Source organism: Ictalurus punctatus, chromosome 10 (genome assembly GCF_001660625.3).
Source record: "Ictalurus punctatus breed USDA103 chromosome 10, Coco_2.0, whole genome shotgun sequence".
Taxonomy (NCBI): domain Eukaryota; kingdom Metazoa; phylum Chordata; class Actinopteri; order Siluriformes; family Ictaluridae; genus Ictalurus; species Ictalurus punctatus.
In genome coordinates, this window is record NC_030425.2 from 28,724,141 (window position 1) to 28,747,674 (window position 23,534).

A 23,534-nucleotide genomic window follows, 5' to 3' on the forward strand; every position below is an offset into this window, starting at 1 on the left:
ATTCATTTTTAATCGTTATTATTCTTATGCCCGATGTACTCGAGTGATCTTTTCTGAATTCTTCATACCGATAATAAATCTATAATAAATGAGTCTGTTAGTCTTGACTTGCGACGCTACCACTGGCCTCAGAGCGAGGATGGACAGGAAGCGGTCAGGTGGAGCAGAGAGCGAAAGAAATTATCGACCTGTTCAGGGCTTCAAGTGCAGGTCAGTCTGACCTGTAAATACTCGAGCTTTGTGTTCACAAACTTAGCTAACGAAGTATTAACCCCAGTTTCTACAACTAGCAGCGTTAGTACTATTACTACCGTCACTCAAAATCTGCTAAAGGACAGCGTTATCTACTGTATAGTTATAATGTTACGACCCGGGACTGGAGGCGGATGCAGGTGCAGGTCAAAGTCTTTATTAGCAGTAGACAAGCAAACACAGGAAACGTGGTCTTCACCAGGAAAACGAGAAACTGGTATTGTGGCTTGAAACTAGAGCAGGGCATGAAACCAGACCGTTTAGCGTGCTAACGCATTCACTATCGTAATCGAACATAAACGGGAAACGCATCAGACGTTTGGTACAAACCGCACAAACTATCCCGACGATAATACCGCGCGGAGTGCGCGGTCACCAAGGGGTTTAAATAGTCCACAGAATCAAACTAAAGCATGGACACCCGGGGCAAATTAACGACAAACGCAAGCATGACGCGAACAAAAACAAAAGAGTCACGTGACCAGTCAGAAGCCGTCCCGCAGTGCCGTCTGACAATATGTGAGGTTGGAAAACAAACATTTTCTCCTATTTTTCACAACAAGGTGGAGAGCGCCAACCCTCCGCTAGCGCTGGTGCATATGCTTTAATACATTTCTATAAAATATAGGTGTGGTTCAATTTCAGGCATTTTAAGTGTCTTTAAGTCTGAAAAATAAAAAACCCGACACATTTCCACGACGTGATGCTTTAATCTGAACTAAAAGAAATGAAGGTTCTGTCCTCACGAATTACAGCGAGGTTAAAAAGCTGCCATTTTCCAACAACTTGGAGACGGTTCTGTTCGTAGTAGTAGACCTTGTACAGACATGACAGCTCCATGGAAAACGTCCCCCCAGAAAAGCGTCTTTTGTTGACCTCACCTCTGCGTTTAATGTACATTTGTGAGTGAAAAGTCGCGAGTTACCGGCGGCGTCGCACTTTTGGTGTTTGTTAAACGCTCGGCAGACCCGTGTACGCTGATGTAAATAAATCAGGACTGCTTCGCTACCTCCGGGTTGCTCGTTTATGTTTTTTATGGGATGTCCGTGCTGTGTTTAATAAATTAAAAAAGGTTTAAATGATCAAAAAAATCAGGCTGTGAGTGATTTAAAGAGTTGTCGTGGGTGTATGGGGTGGCCCGGAGGAGCGTCAGACCGCCGGGCTGAAATGATCTCCCAGTCCGAAACCGTCTCGAAATCACAATTGAGTAGAGTAGAATCCATGGAATGCATATATACACACCTACGCACTTAGATAAAAGGGTTCTTCACATGTTCTTCAAGGGTTTAAGGCTCCTTAGCTTCCTAAAACACTTTGTAAGGCTTCCGTTACTTCACGACGGACAAACCCAAGACCTGAAAAGTAAAAACGTCTGATTATCTAAGCGCGTGATGTCTCCTTGCAGAAGTAAACCAGTGCTGATGAATCGTTCTCACTTCCTTCCCGCTGTAGATAAGACACTGACTCGACCGTTCTACACGAACCCGATTGCCGGTTAAAAACTATTTCGAATAATGTTTAAAAAATCCAGCGTTCGCTTTTCATCCTAATCTTTAATCTGTAGTGTGTGTGTGTGTGTGTGTGTGTGTGTGTGCGTGAGATTATGAGGTTTGGACTCGTTTCGGTTCACCGAGGAAAAAAGAGAAAAAAGTCCAAGCTCACTCATGATACAAGTCTAAGGGGCGGGTGTTAATCTCGGTCATTGAAAGTATAAATCACGCGTCAACGAAAGACAAATACAGACCCGCGGCCGTTCTACGGGAGCGGTGTCGGCGTTCAGATGAGACGGGCGTGAGAGAAAATCTCCCCGAATGCCGTAAATTATTCCCGGACGAGTTTCCACACTTGGGTGAAAATCTCGCTTAAACGTGTCTGCGTATAAACGGAGCCGTAAACGTGTCGATTCGCTCCTTTCGAGATGGAACTACGTCTTCAGACGGAGGAGTCTGTGAGACGTGTGCATGGACAGGTTGTGTGCATGCAGCTTGCGTCCTCAGCGCAGAGAAATTGTAGATTCAGTGAACAGAGATTAGTTTATAAAAACCCTGGAGGAGACGTTTGACATGATATGATTTACCTTTCGTACCTCCGGCTTATGTGAGTGTGTATGTGTGTGGGTTGAAATCGCCGTGCGGGCGTCAGAGAGAAAGGGCTGATGGGATATTCTGGATGTAGATACAGAAAGGGAACGTGAGGAACTCCACAGCTACTGTAACAGGACGGGCGCTGAGTGTTGCTGAAGGTTTCACAGGGTTCGACGTGTGAACGTCCCTCTGATGAGGAACTCCAGCGCATTACGGTGCGTTTGTGTGTTAGTGTGTGTGTGTGTGTGTGTGTGTGAGTGTTACCCTGGGATTCTTTGTGTTAGTGTGTGGTCTTTACAGCTTTACGGACACGCATTACGGCCGGAAATCGCACGTCGGGCCTCTGCTCCGTGTTGTCCGTCTCACGTGTCAACGACACGGTTTTGGCCGTGTGTTGGATTTTCCTGGCCGCACGAGATGTTTCTCAGCTCCAAAGCCTGACGTAGTGTTCATCTGCTTTCTTTAGCTGAAACCTCCTGCGTGAAGCTCACGAGCGCTTTATATATGAATGCAGTGCAGTGGTTAAATGCACGTGTGATGATTTCCTTATTAGCTTTTACTCAGATCTGCTTTTTTTTCCTCTTCCACGTTTCAGCAGAGCGACTCCCACTGACACGTGACATGACCAAGATCGTCAAGTACAGCGCTGTCGAGGTGACATAGTGCTTATGTAAGGACTAAAACACTCTGGAAAGTGCAGTTATAGTAAATAATCAATGACTGGATGCTGTGATATGGCCCACCAAGAAGCAGAGTTACTCTTACATCCCATAATGTATTATTTCCCCAATAACTGCCCCAAGTGTGTTATCCCCCATGAATTTTTCATCCATCATTTTTCATTTATTAAACTCTTCCAGCAGCATAATGCGCTCTGACACACTGCAGAAATGGTTCAGGAACGGTTTGAGGAACATAAAGAGTTCAAGATGTTGACCCGGCCTCCGAATTCCCCAGATCTCCATCCGAACCGGCGTCTGTGGGATGCTCTGAGGCCCCACCTCGCAACTTAAAGGATCCGCTGCTAACGTCTCGGTGCCAGATCCCACAGCACACCTTCGGAGGTCTTGTTCAGTCGACGCCTCAGAGCTGTTTCGGGGGCACAAGGCGGACCTACACGATATTAGGCAGGTGGTTTTAATGTTATGGCTGATCGGTGTACACGTCACGTATGCTTCTTCTGGGATAATTATAATAGAACAGATGGTATTTGTGACGTGAGTGTCAAATCTTTTGCGTTAAAAAAAATGTGTTTTTCTTCAGCACTCCTGAGGAACAGGCGGTACAGGGGGAGAGTCACGTCTACGTTCCTGCTGATCCGGCATCTAATGGTGTATTTTTAAAAGTTTACTTCAGTTACACGCTGCACTCTGGAAGCTGAGACGTCGCTGGCTCGGTGTCAGGATTCACGAGTAAATAGAGGACACACACACACACACACACACACAGCAAAATCCCAGCGACAAGTTCTGCCTCATACTGACTCTTTTTAATCGGGGAAATGGATTCTGATAACCAACATGTGAGTGTGTTTTGGTTATAATAACATTTAACATCTCTAGAGTTCGTTAATGCAGCTGTCAATCAATAAGTACACATTTCTCTATGATCAGTGCCATGTGTTTGCTCTGCAGTCAACAATAATATCGCACATGTCCAGGATGTGGAAATCCTTCTTACGTTTACACATATCCTCTAAATAGAATTGAGGCTATATAATACATCCATCCATCCATCTTCTACCGCTTACTCCTTCTTCAGGGTCGCGGGGGAACCTGGAGTCTATCCCTGGGAGCATCGGGCACGAGGTGGGGTACACCCTGGACAGGGTGCCAATCCATCACAGGGCACAATCATATACACACTCACATTCATACACTACGGGCACTTTAGACACGCCGATCAGCCTACCGTGCATGTGTTTGGACTGGGGGAGGAAACCGGAGTACCCGGAGGAAACCCCCGCAGCACGGGGAGAACATGCGAACTCCGCACACACACACACGGCCATGGTGGGAATCCGACCCCCGACCCTGGAGGTGTGAGGCGAACGTGCTAACCACTAAGTCACCGTGCGCCTGAGGCTATATAATTTCATCCAAAACTAAAATTGATCCAAATCAGAGTTTACTTAAGATCTGACATCAGATCATTTCAACACAGCTTGGACACGGTCACTAACACTAACACTAAAACTAACACTAACACTAAAACTAACACTAACACTAAAACTAACACTAACAGGACAAACACTAACTCAAAGGAAGACAATACGGGCTCTGATGAGAAGTTCTGGAGGCTAGACAAGCATTTTCTACGTAAATTAAAATTGCTTCTACATGTGTGTCGTCAACAAAATTCAGTAAAAATCCAAACTTCAAAAAAAAAAAAAAATTATTATTATTTTCTTTTTTTTTTGTCGATTCATGCGTCTGAGTAGTCTGGATGTCTTAGTTGTGTGATTTGGAAGTCGGATATATGCCATTCATTAAAATTCAGAACACGACTGTATTTGAAATGTCTCATGTTGTCACATACAGTCAGTGACAAAATTATTGGCACCCATAATGATGACGATGTAAAAAGTAATATCACAAGCAGTGAGTGATACTTATTAACAAATGCATAGCAGAAAGAATATAAAAAATATACGGGAATCCGTATAGTTTTACTGTAGCGCACTATCCCCCCCCCACACACACACACTTTTTCTACAGACCATGGTTTCAAAAGTTTTGGCACCCCACATTTAATACGTGCCGAACCCTCTGCTGAGTTTCTTCCTGTACAGTTTAACAAGCTCGGAGTCCTGCGTAGAGGATTTTGGTTCCCTTCTCCGTGCACGACATTTGAATCTCCTTCAGTTCACACTACAGGTGTTTAAGAGGATTCAAATCGGGACACTGAGAACCCTTAACCCTTAAAACCCATCTTTTTACACCATTTAAAAAAAGAGGTTCGTGAGAATGTTCTGTTAATGGAAGGTTAGTAGTTGAAAAATGTTTAAAACGGTGTGTGTGTGTGGTTTTTTTGCTTGTTTGCCAATAATTCAGGACTTGACTGTATGAAGAATGGCAAACATGGAATATTTTGAAATGCAAAAAGATTTTATCCAAAGGTAGAGAATAAAACCGAGTGCGCCCTCTACTGGTCATCAAGATTTTCTCAAGCATTTATTTCTGAGAAGAAGAAGAAGAAGTAGAGAAGCAAAATGACAGTATTCATCCGTGACCAAGCCTGTTCATGGACTGAATGTGGTGTTGTAGAAGAGCGAGCACTGAGTGATTGACACTCCTGATTGATCTCACTGATGCATTTCCACCTCCTCAGCACAGGTAAGTTCGCTCAGGTGCAGCTTGTGTTTCAGGTGACCAAAATTCAATATCCTGCTCTCATCCTCTTTCATTCACATCACATCTGAAGGAATGCATGCGTGCATGAAGTCACTTAGTTTCCATAGCAACCGGCGCCTGCATATGGAAACCGATCTTAAGAAGTACACCGAGTTACCGGATAAAATTGCAGCCTAAGGCCTTTTCTGTGACCTCTAATTGGATTTCGGTAAAAGTGGAGGATCTTCAGTGCACCTTACAGGCAGACCCAGACAGCCTCATTCATCACTGATCAAGCTGGACAGTAATTCATTCATTCGTAATTTGCTCTCAGGAGCACTTACACACGAATTTGGTGTGTAATGAAAATGCAGTTAGCTGGAAAATAATTCGTATCAATTCTCATAATTTCACTCCTGGAGTTTTGTACGTTTCTGTATAAAGGGACTCACTAATGTGAACCTCCACTGTCCGGCTTCAAACTGTATAATTGTCGATGAGTTACTGTGATTTTCAATCACATACCAAATTTGGAGGGAACAGCTATTACCTGCTGTACCACTGATGTGTTGTTGTCAAATACGTTCCATCAGGGACAATCCATAACATCTAACCACCAGGTGTCAGTGTAGAGCTCTAAAACCAATGTTACTATGCACAGAGGACACATGCTTACTGGGCCTTTAAAGTTTCCTGATTGGTGGAATCAGACCAAACTCACTTGACACCCCAGAGCAACATGTTCCAGAAGCTACTGCCTAGGTTAGTCTTCCACTCAGTACAGTTCAAGAGCCATATGTTCAGCCAGAATGTAACTGGTCTCCACCACTTACAGCTTCTGAAAGAAAGACACAGCCTGCTTTAAAACTTTCTGATGTCAATCCACCGGAAGTACAGAGAGTAATCGTCGAGCACATGGTAAGAAATGAAGATTCTTCTATGCACGTACACACACCTTTACGACTCTGGTCCTTCTCTGGGCGTTCCCCTCACCCCAATAATGAAGACTGAAGCATGGCGTTCTAATGTGGAAACACTCCTCAAAGACACAAAACTGACAGATATATATACAAGTCATGCAAACTCCTTGAAAGCCTTTTGTCACCTGCCTTTGACCTAGTGAGGCATCTGACACCCGGGTCTCTCCCAGGCATGTATTTGGATATCCTAGACTCTGCGTTCGGCACCATTGAAGATGGAGATGATTCCTTTGCAAAGTATCTTAATAGTATGCAAGATAATGGTGAGAAGTCCTCTTCAAAGACTACGAATGATGCTGAACGCCGCCTTCAGGAGGGGAGGTGTGTCTGCAAGCGACCTTGACGGGTAACTCTTGAAACAGTTTCTTAGGGTTTTTTTGGACAACATCTTAATATCAGAATTACAGCTAGAACAGAGGAAGCAGAACCCACCTACTTCTTCGAATTTCTCGTTACTCCACACAGCAGAAGACAAACGGACATCCAAAGCATCCCGCATCAAGCAGTACTCGTATTAGCAAGTAGTAATGTAAAGCAGAAAGTCTCATCTCATTATCAAGGTGCTTATTTCCAGTATGACGAAGGGTGCACACCATCGCCATCCACCTCTGATTCCAAAATTGAAATTCAAGACCTGAAGAGACAGATAGATGATTTTACAATCCCAGCTCACCCAAATTACACAGAAGATCAGTCGAAAGACGCCGACTAGACCAGCAGCCGAACCAGTAATACCCAAATCGGCTGTTACAAGGTCTGCAGTCGACAATACCACTCGATAACCACAATTTCACAGCCGAGGTGCAAATAATAACACCAGCAATAGGCCACAACCCCGGTATTGTTTCAGCTGTGGGGAGGATGGACACATCAAACCCCTGTCTCAGGGTGAGCCAAACCCCTCTCTAGTAGCCTCAAAGAGGAAGCAGCTAAAGGATAAACCGCTAGCATGGGACATTGAGAATTTTGCCTCAAACCTGATGGTTTAATCTAGGTTCAGTTCCGGTTGGAGGACGAACAGAGACTGAAACCCAAGCAAAACGTCCTGAGAATGGATAGTTAGTGACCCTGCCAAAAGGACTAATTGGGGCCAAGTGCACTGCACAAGTGACAAGTTATTGATTGTTTGTTAAACACGCGCTCTCAAGTGACAACACTCCCCAATTCTTTCTATCAAGAGAACTTGTCCTATTTTCCTATCCACTCATTGAACAAATTACTTAGAAGTAGAAGGAGCTAATTTCCAGGAAGTCCCTTACATTGGATATGTTGAAACGACAGTCAAGTGCCCTATAAGTTCATTAGGAGAAGACATTGAGGTCCCCACACTAGCCCTGATCGTTCCTGCTCTGCTGTCCACAGTTTTAATAGGTACAGACATCCTTTGTTTGTTTTGTTTGTAGTGTTACGGTAAAGTGTTGTTTCTGTATTCAACATCTAGTCTCCAGCGTAAGTTTTATATCTTTTTCGGCGTGAAGACTCACGGCCAAGAACACACCAATGAGCCGTGTTTACTGCTGACAAGTTTCTTCTGTAAAATAAGACACGCCCCTGGGGGCAGGGCATATACATCCTAGAGAGCTTCTAATTGGACACGCATAAGCCGAGTACAGGACGAGTCATCAAAAAAGTTTTGATTGTCTTCCTGGGAGTGACGAATTATCAAATTAAAATGTCCCAAACTCATTTCTGTATTATTTTTGGACATAAAAACAGTATTATTAAAATCTTGGCACCTCATTCTCACAATATCTCACTGAGCCTTCCCTGTTCCCTGAGTGGTCGCTGATGTTTGAGCTTTTTCTTGATAAAATTAGACTTGACATACGTATACATTAGTCTTGACACTCGGGCCTAGTTCTTTTTGCTTCTTCCTGATATGACAGGATGAGAAGAAACCGATAAACACGAATGCAGGTTTCATATCTCCTCTCATCCCTCCTGCTTTCAACAACTTCCTCAGATTGAGTAAATTCCAACCCACATCCAAATTAATCCAATATCTCACTGCGGTTCTGTGTCTGCTTCTAATTACGGCCTTCGCTCCATCGACATCTCAGTTCCACGCTATATACACACTGATGATTTAGGAGGTTCCTGGAACTGACAGGTTTCCTGCAGGAAGGCGTGAGGTTACATGGCCAGGCTGCTCTATCTTCTCCGAGCAGTAATCTGTACCTGCTGTGAAATCTGACTCGGAGCCAGTACGTATATTTAATGCTGCGTGAATCCAAATCAAATTATTCCTCGTTCTCATTCTTGAGTGAGCGTGAGAGACGAGGAGCTGTTTCGGGAACACAGTCTGACTTCTTTTCGTTTCAGTCCGCCAAATGTAAACCGATCGACAGTTCAATGTTCATCGGAAACTACGGTAACTTAAACCTGCGACTTTTCCACCCAGACCAAATAATATGACACTTCTTTGGAGGATTATTTTGTTCGATCCATTAGAGACGCCTTACACCATCTGGTCCTTTTGTTGAACCACTTGCATGCACGGTCATTCAGTATTGCAGCAGTACTGAATATTAAAATAATTGTTTTTATTCATTTCGAATATAAAACAACAGAATTGTTAGATAGAAAGCCAATTTAAATTGTATATTGAATTAAAGCACCACGACTAGAAATTATTACAGAGCAGAGTAATACAGCATTATCATGTTAATCCAGACTATCATTTCTGTACAATATCCAAATATTAGAGAAAAAAATGTATATTTTTTTGCGGTTATCAGCTTTACTGAGCTCGACTGCTGTTAATTAAAGTAAAGCAGTTTTATTTTTTTTAATTTAGGTATATTAGGTTATTAAATTCATCCATGAGCTTATAGCTTCCTAATTTGCATTTTTTTTTTTTTTAATTATCAAAAGTTTTCCATTATTTATTAAATTGTTTCACAATTTTTCTATAAAAATTTTTTTCCTGTACTTTTTTTTTTTTAAAGTGAACCCGACTATGAAGACTCGTATGGCTCATTAGATTAACCCTGACACCCATTACATAAATCCGCTATATAAAAACACTCTAGATGCCTAGAAATAAAAAATCCTTGCGCTCGTAGGCCGCCATTGCTGTTTACGTCGCAATGCATTCTGGGTAGTGACGTCAAATGTTTGCACCGGTCTCGATTCTCCAGCGACCCTACAGAGATATAAACATGCCTTCAGCCTTTTCGATTTGAACCCGAGCGTAGCATAAGCGAGGAGGATAATATAGAAGACGTTACTCAAAACGTCCATGAGGATGAAGACGATCAGAGAGGAGAGGAGGCGAGAGTGGCGCAAAATCCACGGTGTCTGTGCAGCAACTGCACGTCTACGCCAGCCGAGAGAGTTTGTTATTCAAGGTAAGTATGTGGATTAAACTATCGTCTTACGATGGGAACATATTCTAACATCAATTTTTTATCAGCCATCAATATCAATCATTTTAGAGATTATCAGCCATCTCGCCGTCGTACACTGTCGCCATGTTATGAGCAAATCTGTGCTATCTACACAGCTTCTGCGTGTACGAAGGTACTCGTATCTTTGGAAAGCTAAGATTCTTGTGATTCGATTGATATAAACTGTTTTGAGATACAATCACAACAGCAGCTACAATCAGCGTCTCCGTCAGACCACCAACATACAAACAAACACTTCACGAGAACTCACCTCATGTGAAGCCTCATAGTAATTCACTGATCCATAACATCCTGACAAAAACACCGGCAAAAGGTCCGAACAATGCAATTATGTAAAAAATATTTAGTCCAGCTTTCAAAAGAGACCAAAACCATGCATGTGCTCCAAATGGTTCAGGGACAGCTTTAATTTTACTTTGGGTATGCCTTGGCTAGGCGTTTTAGGTGAATTTTACAGGAGAACATCTACGTTATGAGAATATACAGAAAAAAAACACACTAACAAAATGCTTACAGGTTTGATTATATTTACAGATATCCCCTGTGTCACAGCACACAAGAACTAGAGCATTACAGACAAAAGCAGCAGAGTGTAGCTGAGTGTAGTAACCATCTGACAGAAACCAGCATGAAGACTGGAGGAACCCAATAAATTCACTCCATAATTTCACACTGATCTTCTTAGACCTCAGCTAATCCTGATATTTATTCATTAGGGTTTGCCAAGGTTAAATCACGTAGACAGCAATATGAAAATATTTTATGGTATTTTGACAGGTTGGGGGAAAAAACCCAGAGTGAAGCCTCCGGGGGCCGGGTCTCTCACACCTTAAAGTTCAAGAAACGCCCCTGTTGCCAACCCTGGACCTGGAGAACCCTCTGTCCTTCACATTTTAGTTTGTACTTCCTCCATCACTTCCTCTATCCTTTTTTTTTTTTTTTTTTTTTTTAAAAACTAATTTGTGTGCATTTTAGACGGAGAATGGTATTTTCATGAGAAACTGGATCTGAGAAGTAACGAGACAAGAATACATCAGAGACACCAGCACGTCCTGTTCCAAACCGCCGGAGATTAAAGTCTGTTCTATTGTTTTAAATGTTAGAAATGTTAGGAAACTGCGTTTTTTTTTTTCTGGTCTCGAGTGAAAGATTAGTGAAAGTCGATTGTTTTGGGATGTCACACATCATTCTGAACAAATCATTGTTTATCATTTTATTATGTATTATTTTGAACTAAATGCATAAAAATATTCAAACAGTTCAGTGTTTAAAATCAGACCCTAATTGTCTAATTCCATTCTGAGTGTAAGTGTGTATTTGTTGCTTAATTTTTGCTTAGTTGTTGCATATCCAGTTAATGTTAATATATAAATCAGTTTATTTTAGGCCTATATATATTAGCAGTTTCATGTTCAGTGATGAAGTAGAAATGCTTGTGTGTGTGGAGAGTGAATGTGAGACTAACAGGAGGTTTTTTTTTTACAGTTCAGTCAATGTTAATATGAATTAATAACATTCAATAAGTTAATAATCTTACTCTAATCTTCAGAATTGAGTTCATGTGTTCATGTTAATGTGAGTAATGTGTGTTCTGTTCATGAGACCAGTTACTGTGAAACAACTTGTTGAAATGGAGAGAATAAAGTTTTTTTTTTTTTTGCATTTCTTTCCGAATTGTGGGATTAATTATTATTCATTTAAAAGAAGGCAGAACTATCGGTATCGGTTATCGGTATCGGACGATATCACGCTGGATAATCGGTTAATTGGTATCAGTTGAGAAATTTCGTATTGGTGCGTCTCTAATGTGAATGAATGTGTAAGTGCAATGTTTGGGGTGCCAATACTTTTGTACCGAATAATAGATGACCTACAGTCAGTAAGTGTCCAAAAAAACCCAAAAAGCTGACCTAAGTGAAGCTGATAAATATACTAAATTAAATGTGTGTAAACGAGGTTTGTCTGTAGAACACAAGTTTTTGAATAGAGCTTTTGCCGAGTTTTGCCGACCACGCCCCTATATAAACCCCGCCCATTCACCTACTCCGCCCGTTTATCTAAATCCACGCCCGTTATGTTTAAGCCACGCCCCTTCACCCCTCCACCAGCAGCGTCTCCAGTCAGTGATGAGAAAATTCCTGCAGGAAGAACAACTGGATAAAGTCGCGAAGCTGGAAGTCAGCGGGAAAAGGACAACGAAACGATTAAAACACCATTCCCGAGATCATATCTCCACTATATATATTCCCAGGTATGTTCCTGTCTACAAACGAATCTTGTGGGAGTCTTTATGTGGTGGTTTTTCGCCTTGTGCAGCGGTGTAGAGCCGCTCATCACCAGCTTCATTGTGGGAATGCTAACCTGCTAAACTCCTGCAGCCGACGCTGATTTATTTACAGGCTAAAATAATAACCATTGACCTTTTTCAATCACCTTTTAGCGTTTAGACAGGAACAGGATGTCTTTGTCTTTGTGAAGGGAAGATAAGGATTATTGAGAGGAGGCGCTGTAATACCTGATGCTAGTTAGCTCGCTAGCTAATGATTTCTGAGGTAAAAAAAAAAAAAAACGGACTTTATAATAATTCAGGTGTGACTTTTTAGGTTTGTGTGCATGTATTACTCATCATTTTAAGCTTAGCTCCTCGGGGAAAAAGTGTTCCACAGCTCAGAAACTCACAATCGACTTTTTTTTGTTGGTCTTTATTTAGTTGTTTTTGGTGATAAAAGTGAACTTCATGTTAACGTTACTCATGCAGGAGTAGGAGTTCATCTGTAACGCGCATGCGCAGGATTCCCCCTCAGATTTCCTTTTCTTCATGCAGGCATTAATGCTTACTTCCTTGTGTGTGTGTGTGTGTGTGTGTGTGTGTGTGTGTGAGACCTGGTGGTGGATGACAGGAGCTCGGTTTCTCCAAATCCTACCATCTGTTTTCCTCCAGGCGCAGTGTCCCCTTTTATACCCAGCTGTAAAACTGTGAAACAGTGCAGGCCTGTTGTGTGTGTGTGTGTGTGTGTGCGTGCGTGTGCGCGCGCGCGCGTACACACACGTGGTGGGATTTAAACACTCACATTCCCTCAGAATTGCACATTCAGTGTTTGTAGGTGTGTGTGTGATGATTAACCTGTACAGTACTGTTCAGATGTCAGTTGGGATTAGTTCACCAAACGTGTGTGTGTGAAAATCGCAAAAGCCATCAGAACACCGAGCCTGCACTTGATAAACGATTCAATAATTAATACAAATAACGAGTTATAAACAGTTAGTGTGTTTGTTTATTTATTTATTTATTTATTTATTTATTTATTTATTTATTTTCTCCAACACACACGGCATGTCTGATTCACTTCCTGTGGTGAGTCGAATCGCTTTCTCACTCCGAAGCGAACCGAGACGACCTCGAGACTCGGACGCTCTCGGACCCGGTCACGTCGCGTTTTAGCCGTGGCTCAGACTAAACGTGTGAAAACAAAACTTTCTCTAAATATCTGAGGAGGTTTTTGGTTTACAGTCAGTTCCTTGATTATTGGTTTTCTTTCTAAATATACGTTACGCCTCAACTGCCTGCGAATAACCTTTCGAGATAAATATGGCCGTTTTAACTTTTTCTTTCCTTCAGTTTAAAAAAAAAAAAAATTTAATCCCCCAACGGGAAAGAATGTTCTGATCCTCCACATCTGGATCCGTCAGGTCGCCCACAGATGTCATGGTTTTGGTTTTCTCTTCTCTTTCTCTTCTTCCTCGCGGTATTGTTTCATCTCTCCGAGTCCTTCGGGAGCCCCGTGCGTCTGTACTTCCTCCTGCGGCTTTTTGCCGGACGTCTTCGCTGTCTCTGACATGGGCGTGGGTTTGGACATGTTGTTGGATACGGAGATATGGGTCGCAGAGTTTGTGGTGGAAATGGTGTGCCCGAGGGAGGGAATACCGAACGGAGAGAGGGAGGATGTGGGGAGGTGTGTTTCCTGTTAGCGTCCCATAGATTTACTCCGATACCGTTTTAAATCTGGAGAACAGAGAGGTTTGAGATCGTAGATGTACGCAGAGCTGGACGAGTCTTTAGAACAAGCTAAATACGTCTTGCGCATATTTAATATTCAGTACATAATAATAATAATAATAATAATAATAATAATAATAATAATAATAATAATCGGGTTCAGGACAAATTGTTTTTTGTTTACTTTCCTTCTCTCTGAATCGATGCAGTGATGTCGGGGAGGGACGAGTCGATGCTGCCGTTAACCTGAGACTGTAAAGTCAACGTGACTGAAATTCGTCATTGTCGTGTTTTTTTTTTTTTTTTAATATATAGAAATGTTGGCGAGATGTGAAGGACACGTGGTAACGGAGAGAAACTGCTGCACGCATCACGCGGAGATGATCGATGATGTAAACGCTGGTGTACGCGGTCATTTTGTTTAATCACGGGTCTATCGTTAGCGGATTTTCTTTTTTTAATCAGACACGCCGCCGATATCGTCCGCATCGAGAACCCGAGAGCGTCACGCCGACTGTGATTTACTTTCCCCACCGCCTTTTCTTCATTACCTCTCAGCTCTTCATATCCGCTCCCTCTGTCGCTCGCGCTTTCTTTCTGTCGCACTGTCTGTCTCTCTCTCGCGCTGTCTCTGTCCTCTGGCTCTCTTCTCTTTCTCTCGTGCTGTCTCTCTCACTGTCTGTCTCTCTCTTTCTTTCTTTCTCTCTCTCTTGCGCTGTCTCTCTTTCTTACGCTGTCTCTCTCTTTCTTTCTCTCTCTCTCATGCTGTCTCTCTCGTGCTGTCTCTGTCCTCTTTCTCTCTTCTCTTTCTCTCGTGCTGTCTCTCTCACTGTCTTTCTCTCTCTCTCACGCTGTCTCTCTCTTTCTTACGCTGTCTCTCTTTCTCTTTCTTATGCTGTCTCTTTTTCTCTCTCTCTTACGTTGTCTCTCTCTCTTTCTCTCTGTCGCGCTGTCTCTCTCTTTCTTTCTCTCACTAGTCTCTCTGTCTCTTTCTTTCTCTCACGTGCCGTCTGCCTCTTGTTCTTTCTCTCGCGCTGTCTGTCTCTCTCTCTCTCTCTTTCTCTCTCGCGCTGTCTCTGTCTGTCTTTCTTTCTCTGTCTCTCTGCCGCGCTGTCTCTGTCTTTCTCTCTGTCTCTCTCCATCTTCTTTCTCTTTACCTTGTCAAGGTTTGTTTTTCCCCCTGAACAAGCTCTGGTCTGGTCTTGAGCGTGGGGGAGAAAAAGCCAGACGGGTGAACGAGCCACCGAATTCAGACGGTCCTGGTTTTTCTTTCTTTCCTTCCTTCTTCGCCTCGAAAATATCATGTCGCCATGGCGACGCTGTCTGCTCCCCTGCGGGAGGACTGTGTGATCTTGAAGGATAACCCGGGTGATGTCGAGGATCTCTGACAGCTGAGCGGTGTTGTTGGGCGTGTTTCAGACAGTAAGAAGTGCTCTTTATTTCCTCTCCTCCTTCCTTTTTTTCATATCTTCACATTCCCTCCATCTTCATCTGGATCTAAATCACAGGGTTAACAAAAGCATGGACACGGGCCGAAGAGCTTGACGGGCAGACGTCCAACTGTTCCCGATGCCGGCTGCGCTGCTGTTCTAGAAAGCTAATCAACACCTCCTGACCAATCAGAGTCCAGAACTCAGCTGTTAATTGGTTTCTAGGATTGTTCTCTAGTGCTGTAGTTTGTGTGAATTCGTCAGCGTGCCTCCACTAGTGTTACTCATTCCACACCTCTACACCCATCTCTTCACCTCTCTCTCTGTGTGTGTGTGTGTGTGTGTGTGTGTGTGTGTGTGTGTGTGTGTGTGTGTGTATGGCGGGTGGAGACGTGGTGTGAGTTATGTAAGGCCGGGCGGTGCGATATAATATTGTGTATATACAAAAATAATAATTAGCAGCTTATTTTATTGTGTAAATATAGTTTGTGCTGGAACACTGATCCAAACCCTGATGATAAAAGCTTTAATTAAACATTTGTAATAATAATAATAATAATAATAATAATAATAAATTAGCGCGTGAGACGGTTTTGAGGGATGTAAACGGTTAAAGATCACGTCACTGTTCACGACTCGGACGTCAGCAGCTGATGGGTTTAAACCCGTGACTGTAGATCTCGTCAGCGGTAAATGATCGATTAATGGTGTGGAGGAGGTGAAACGTGGGCGTCGGGGCGTAGCGATGTCAGGGCGTCGGGTTGCGCTGCGGTCAGATTTTATTCAGTTCGCCATTTTAAGTGCTCTTAAAGCACTGAAGCTGAATTTTTCTTGACCTGACGATTCTGTATAACGGCGGTGAATATTTAAATCATTATTTCTATTAATCAGACCTGATCGTATGTATTTCGTCATCATTAACGTCGCCGTGAACCTTAACAGGTCAAACGCTGTTGGTTTAAACTGCGTAAAACTGATCTGGGGGGTGGGGGTGGAGCTACGTGTGAACTCGGTTGCCATGTCGATGAGTAAATGAAAGGAACTCCTCGTGACCGAGACGATGATGGCAACTCTGCAACCTCGGTATCGGCTCCACCTAAGCTCACGGCATCCCTGAACGGATAGCGGTTGCCATGGTAACGTTGCCATATCCGACAAAACGTGAGGAGATTGACGCGGGTTCCATAGCAAGCCGTCACGTGAACTACGTTAGCTCGTCGTAGCGAGATTAGCCTGTTAGTCATGGCGGGAAGGGCCGTTTTCTGAATTTGCATATTCATACATATTTATAGATTTTTAATACGTTCCTGCACGAGATCTGCGATTTGAAACACTCGACTGAACGCTTTCTCTTTTCCAGACAGATTTTCAGCATTTCGTAGTCGAGAGACGGCTTTAAAGGGAAGTGCATGTGCGGATTTATGTATGTATTTATTTATTTATAATTATATTCTATGCAAATTAGGCATGATCTCCTTTTCCTCACTTGTGAAATGCTTAAAGGAAATCTCCCATGCATGATTATTTTTGTTTTGTTCATTTCTTTGGTTGTATGCAAATTAGCGAATGTTCTCAGGACGCCCCGGGTCACGTCTGGGTTGCCAGATGTGTCGTTGGTTCCTGCAGGGTTTTTTTTTTTTTTTTTTTTTTTTTTTGGGCGGGTGTGTATCTCTCCGGTCCAAATCTCAGTGGGTTCTAAAGCTTAACCGAGATTTACGTTCGAGTAGAATAATAACGTTTGGTTTAATCTTTAAATGAGTAGTTCGCCTTTCATAATGTACGGTTTGTGGGTTTTAAAGGGTTTAGCCGTTTTCCGCTATAAACCTCCGCTGGAGCGATCTCCCATCACGTGATTACCGAACTGTGGAGTTCACATGGTCATCGTTACGTGCTGGAAACGTTCAATGATGTGCTTTTCTTCGACGCCTGCAAAGACGAAGAAGGTTTTTTTTTTATTACGTCAAACAAACGACATTCGTTCAGTACCGTTTTAATTTGTAATTATTAAAAACGTTTTAAAAACACATTACCGTACCAACGATATCTCAGGAAAGTGTATCGTGTAATCTTTCATCACGATATCGATTATATTGCCCAGCCGTAATTATACTCTTGTTAAAGAAAACATCTTTTGTTTAGTTTTTTCAATTGTAGTCAGAGACTCCATCTGTGGCTTCATCCGTGTGTGTGTGTGTGTGTGTGTGTGTGTGTGTGTGTGTGTGTGTGTGTGATTTTTAAAAAAATTTATTTATTTATTTTAAATATCAAACACACCCAGAACAACGTCAAGAGCACATGAGACGGCGCCATTACTTTTGCCTCGGTTAAAAGGATTTGTTTCATGTTCTAATGATGAAAGGCGTTCCGTTTGGAGGCCTTTTCGTATGGAAAAATAAATAGTCTACATTTGGAGGACATTTCGTGGGGATGGATGTCATTCAGGACCGGGCGATAAACGGCGCTGCTCGCGGGCCTGGGCCCGGTTTCCGATTCCACGTAAAAATGGAGCTTTTTAGATGTATTGCTTGGTTTAGGGGCGTATTTATTTATATCAAAGGAGTCCATTCAGAATGTGCAGTTGGACCGAATTCCTAGAGAAGTCTCGGTGTGTAATCGCTGATGGGGATTTGCGGCGTCGTGCTGAGGAAACCGCAGGAAGGAAGTCGGACGGAACGAGGATTAAAGCGTCGGCGGAAAGCGTTCTCAGGGGTCACTGCAGAACCCCCCCCCCCCCCCCCCCCCATTTACCCCTCCCCATCGAGTTCTGGCTCTGGAGATGGTTTACGTCATCCGTATTTTATTTTTTTTGTCCTCTGAGGAGAAGCCGTTCGGAGGATCTGAGGCACTTCATCATCAGGAACTCCTCTGCCTTTGTTTCTCTGGGCCAGTTTCTCCACGTCCTGGACCCGTAAGCAGTTTGCCAGATGTGCCAGAGCAGCGGCCTGCGGTTTTAGGAGGGAGGAACCGGAGCATGCAGTGTACGAGCGGTTATTAGAGGCCTCGTACCATCTGCCCAGAGGAGAACCAGGGCTTCTGAGGAACGATGCATTAAAGTATTTGGAGGTCTGGACTTTTCCGACCCGGACCATACACCCTTTAGTTTAAAGAGCTTTTTGTATTCCTCCTTTTTATACTTCTGGGAAAAATTATTAAAAATCTTGGTGACTCAAGTTGTACTCGCCTTGCGTTCGACCAGTTAAATATTCCCTAGAACGGATATGCCCCGCCCTTGGGGGCGTGTCTTACTAGAGCAGCTCATTAGCAGTAAACATGGCTGGTCGGTGTTTGTTGTTGTTTCTGCGGGGTTTTTTAATGCACGTCTTCACACACATTCCCTTTTCCAACTGAGAGTAAGCGTTTGGAGTTTATTCGTGTGTGAGTGGGCGGAGTTTGCAAGTTGGCGGTTTTTCGGAGGAGTGTATTTTTTTGTTTGTTTGTTTTTGTTTTTTTTTACCGATTTGTGGCGACTCGTTCGATGTCGGAACGATTGAAGACGTGATTCCCATGTTTATACCCCGTCTCCATCAGTAATGTCATTGCAGCTCCTGCTCAGACGTGTCTGATGTCTCCCGGTGACGACCCTGAGGCTCTCCGTCGCCATCGGTGACGCTGACGCTCGACCTCGCCTCGAACACGTCGTCTTGCTAAAGTGAAACTGGGGGAAAAACCTCTTCATGTTTATTTCAATTGCCACCAGGTGTGTTTTGATCGTGTGGGGGTGTGGCTTGGCATATCTTGAACGCTATTGGCTGCTTCATTTCAGAATCAAATCATGGCTCACGAGACGTTTAGGGGCTTTTAAAGAAGTTCCGTTGAAACCAATCCTGGCGGAAGAACACTGTTTTGACTCTTTCTATTGATGTGTACCTACCGTTCAGTGCAGAGCGAGAGGACGTGACCTTGACGTGACGAATATCCGACTCGGAAACGGCTGTCACGTGGATCATACACGCCGGACGCGGTTTTATTGTTTGTCCCGCTGCGTGGAGATGAGGAGAAAAGCAGGACTCGGTTCTCTCTTTTTAATAATCGGGACGAGATCTGCGCTTTTTTTCGAGCTGGACGTCTCCTCTGATTGGTCAGGAGGACTGGGTTCATTTTCTGTAACATAAATAAACAGGTTTATATATGTTAATGCGCTCCTTCTAATGTGTTATGGTTTCTATAGTAACAGCTCGTTCACGGGGACTAAAGTGTCTTTATTTTTTTATTATTATCATTATTAAAATAAAAGCTTCGATCAGGTAAACAAATATAACGCAAAAATAATTCTAATAAATAAACAAAAAAACAGATGTGGTGCTTCAGTTGCGGTCCTCAAGATGGCGGCGTTTATCGGTGGATCCGCTAATACAAGACCGATATCCAATTATGGAAAAAACACTTAAATATGGGTGAACTGTTATCGGTGGATCTCTAATGTAAACACAGTTTTCCTGTAGCTGATTAATATGTACGTTACTCATTTGGGATCAGAACCGAACCCGTGCACTCGTACTGTGTCTGGGGTGAAAAACGGCATCGGAGTCGGTATTAATGCACATAATTGTGTTATGAATTGTGTAACATTTTAAAGAAGAATTGGGTTAATTGGGTCATTAAACCCGGAGCGGGGGGGTGGAGCTGTCCTGATCTCACACACAGTGTTCCTGCAACTTCTACCCCAAAATCTAAACCAACAGTCTCCTCAGATTCAGACTGAACATCAAACAGGACTCTGTTCTGGAAGCTTCCCAAAGCATTTTGAAGTTGTAAATCCCCTCTCGAAAGGCCGCCCACTCTTCAGCGCTCGCTTGACCGCGAGGAAAGTTAACAAAATAATGAAAGACGGATGTAAGAAATTTGGGAAGCGAAGGAGCGAGGGAGACAAGTGGAAAAACCCCGAGGTCACAAAGTCAAACCAGACATTTTCTAATTCTGACCAAACTCTCGTGCTCTCTGCTTCTTTATTCTCTCTCTCTCTCTTTCTCTCTCTCTGTCTCTGTGTGTGTGTGTGTGTGTGTGTGTGTGTGTGTGTGTCTCTTTCTCTCTCTGTGTATGTCTCTCTATCCATATATTGTTCTCTCTTTATATCTATATCTCTCTCTCTTTCTGTCTGTCTCTCTGTGTGTATGTGTCTCTTTCTCTCTCTGTCTCTCTGTGTATCTCTCTCTCTGTCTCTCTCTATCTATATATCTCTCTCTCTGTCTCACTCTGTGTGTGTATCTCCTCTCTCTCTCTCTCGTGCTCACTCTCTCTCTCGAATGCATAAGACCTGGATTAAATTTAAATTCTGACTGAACAATCCACAAGAAATGGGCGATTTTGTAAACAGAAACTTGCATGCTAACCACGAACACAGACACCGAGGCCTCCAGCTGCAGTCGGGATCCATCAGACGGGTGTGTACGGCACGCGAAAGACGAGACGCGGGTCTGAAAATCCCGCGTGAGTTGAAGCAGAGGTTGTGGAAAACCATGCGAAATATACAGCAGTATCGCACAAGTCCCGCCTCTCCTGTAAAACCAGCCAATCGGCTTGCTGCCTGAGACGTTTCGATTCTCACAGCAGCGAGCGGACGTAGTACGTGTGTGAGACCGAGCTAACCCGACTCTCCGCCGACGCCGTAAAGAATCGACCGGTGGTCCGGTCCGGTCCGGTATGGGCTGATCTGGTATGGAATGGCGCCTCTGGTGCGACGTTTCTTCCATTCCCCGCTCACAACTTTAGTTCCTACCTGCAGTCAGTTCCAACAAAAACAGAAGAAAATCTTTTCTACACGTTGTTTCCTCTTATTCGGTCGTACACCACCTCTCATTATGGTTAAATGTGTATAGAGGCGTTGGGAAGAAAACTAAAGCTTGGAAGGAAGTCGCAGAGATCGCTGGTGTCTAAGCGTACACGGCTGATTTAAAAACATCGTTGGTGGTGGTGGTTGTTTATAGTTGTTGTTTATTTCAGCCAAAAAACAGATGTTACTTCCAGCATTTTTGTCGAACTGTGTCTGGTTTACGAGTGTCTCTCTCCGTCTCACAGTTAGACAGGAATCTGGCTTTCTAGGACGGAAAATAAATAAATAAGTACGTGGGGGCGTGGCCAAGCCGAGACCTCGCATTACAGCGTTCACTGCCGTTCCTGAAGATTATTGCTAACGGACCTTTTTACATCACGTAAGGACGTGAATTCGGAGGACGGCCGAGCGACAGCCGTCTCACACGAGAGACGACGACTTATTTATTTATTTACTTATTTATTTATTTATCTGTTTTAAATTTTTTTTAAAAAACCTTCTTCGTCATCTTCTTAACGCGTTCTCTCTTGCTCCTCTCTCTCCTCCGTGTCTCCTGAAGCTCAGACGGGTCTGTTTCCATGAATTCGATATTCCCCTACTCTCGCTGTTAACGAGGCCAAGTACAATCGCCTTATCTCCTCCATCTTTCGTTCTGTCCGCTCAGTCTGGGGTGAATTATTCCCCCGATGGTCTTATCTTGCAGGTTTTCCGCGCCGTGGGGCCGCTTCAGCACCTTCTCCCCCTTTTTAAAGTTAAATGTGTGGTGTTTTTCTTTCATGGTTATTATTATAATCATTATTTATATGATGAAGCGCTACGTATACTAGGGCCGCACGATTATGGCCGAAATGATGATCCCGATTATTTTGATCAATATTGAGATCTCGATTATTTATCACGATTTATTTAATTGATTTTAGGGACAACATATGTTTGTCGCACTTTCACGTCGAAATAAACAGACCGCCGCTTTCACCTCCGTGTTGTGCTACGTTCCTGCTAATGTTCAAATCTTCGCATCAAATTAGACTGATCCTTAAAGCGTATCATCTCGTAGAAACAAAACATAAATAAAATAGTAACCAAAATATAGGATAAGTAAAAATGCCAACAATTCAGGCGTATGCAGAAAAGGCAGTAACAGTGTTTACAGGAGGAGAGACACAAGACAGTTTCTTTAATAATAATTACAAAAAACTTAGGAGCACAGTTGAGGATTTTATTATTATTATTATTTTTAGAGATGGTAACATTTAATGTGCCACAATATAACACACAGGTAGGCATGAGAAAACTTGAGCTGGTCAATTATGACAGAATTCAGGAACATAGCGTGAGCCATGACGCATTAATTTACCTTCCGATAAACTAAATGTAATATTTTCCGTTCATTTTACAGACTGTATACAAAAAACAACCGTTAACCTGTTCACCTTGTAAACAAATACAATAAACATCAATGTTCAGTGTTTGAAGTCTGCTCCTCTTAAATATATTTAAAGCTACACTATTAGACATTTTCCACGGTCATGGTTCTGGGCTGGAGTCAGTTCTCGAACCGCTCTGTGTGTATTGTGTATATATCTGAATAATCTCATGTAGGATGTGATTGGGTGAGTTCATTCACCCGTCAGATGCAAAGCGCTTTAGTTTAATGGTGTTCATTACTGACGCGCCAATCAGGATTTTTACAGCCGATACCGATCCAGATACCGATCTTTTTTTTTTGTTTAAGCTTTAATCTGGAATTCGGTCATAAACAGTTAAGTGTAAGTTCTCTGCTCTTGGTCACTATTAATTGAATTAAAATTATAGCAATGACAAATACTGTTGGTTAATTGATAAATAAACAGGCGTAAAATATTTGTTTTTAAATATCTTAAACAATAGTCCTAATTAAAAGTAGATTAACACAAACATGATCCATATTTGGAAAAAGGCTAATAGCTTTCTAAGGAAATAGCGAAGTAATGAATGTTCAGGTCATTTTGCGGGATCAATAAAAGATTGTCAGTAAATGAATCACATGAAAATGAATCACATGAAAATGAATCACATGAAAATGAATCACATGAAAATGAATCACATGAAAATGAATCAAATAAATTAAAGACAAAAGATGGCGGTTGTGAGATCGGGAAGTTGAAGCAGATGATGTGCAGTGTCACTCGTCATCATAATGGCTTCTCTGCAGTATTTCCACACTTGTTCGGTTGACTGAGGAGATGAAAAGCAGTGTGAAAGTAACTGTTTCGAGGTGCAGATCCATTTTGGACTTC

At 42.8% G+C, this 23,534-nt stretch overlaps 1 protein-coding gene and 1 long non-coding RNA gene across 3 annotated transcripts in view; both read left to right on the top strand.

Annotated features, from left to right (window-relative positions):
• The first annotated feature begins 3,603 nt into the window (after positions 1 to 3,603).
• Positions 3,604 to 10,994, top strand: LOC124628548 (uncharacterized). The gene is made up of 2 exons (XR_008397120.1): positions 3,604 to 3,858; positions 4,098 to 10,994. It is a non-coding gene; the product is annotated as an uncharacterized LOC124628548 (long non-coding RNA).
• A 1,160-nt stretch (positions 10,995 to 12,154) lies between these two features.
• Positions 12,155 to 23,534, top strand: part of ccdc102a (coiled-coil domain containing 102A) — a 38,565-nt gene continuing 27,185 nt past the window's right edge. The window contains exon 1 of one of the 2 annotated variants that reach the window (XM_017478764.3): positions 12,155 to 12,309. The gene's annotated coding sequence lies outside the window, so the exon portion shown is untranslated. Of the gene's footprint in view, positions 12,310 to 15,054; positions 15,478 to 23,534 lie in introns of those variants that run through there. The other variant, XM_017478766.3, reaches the window with a different exon arrangement.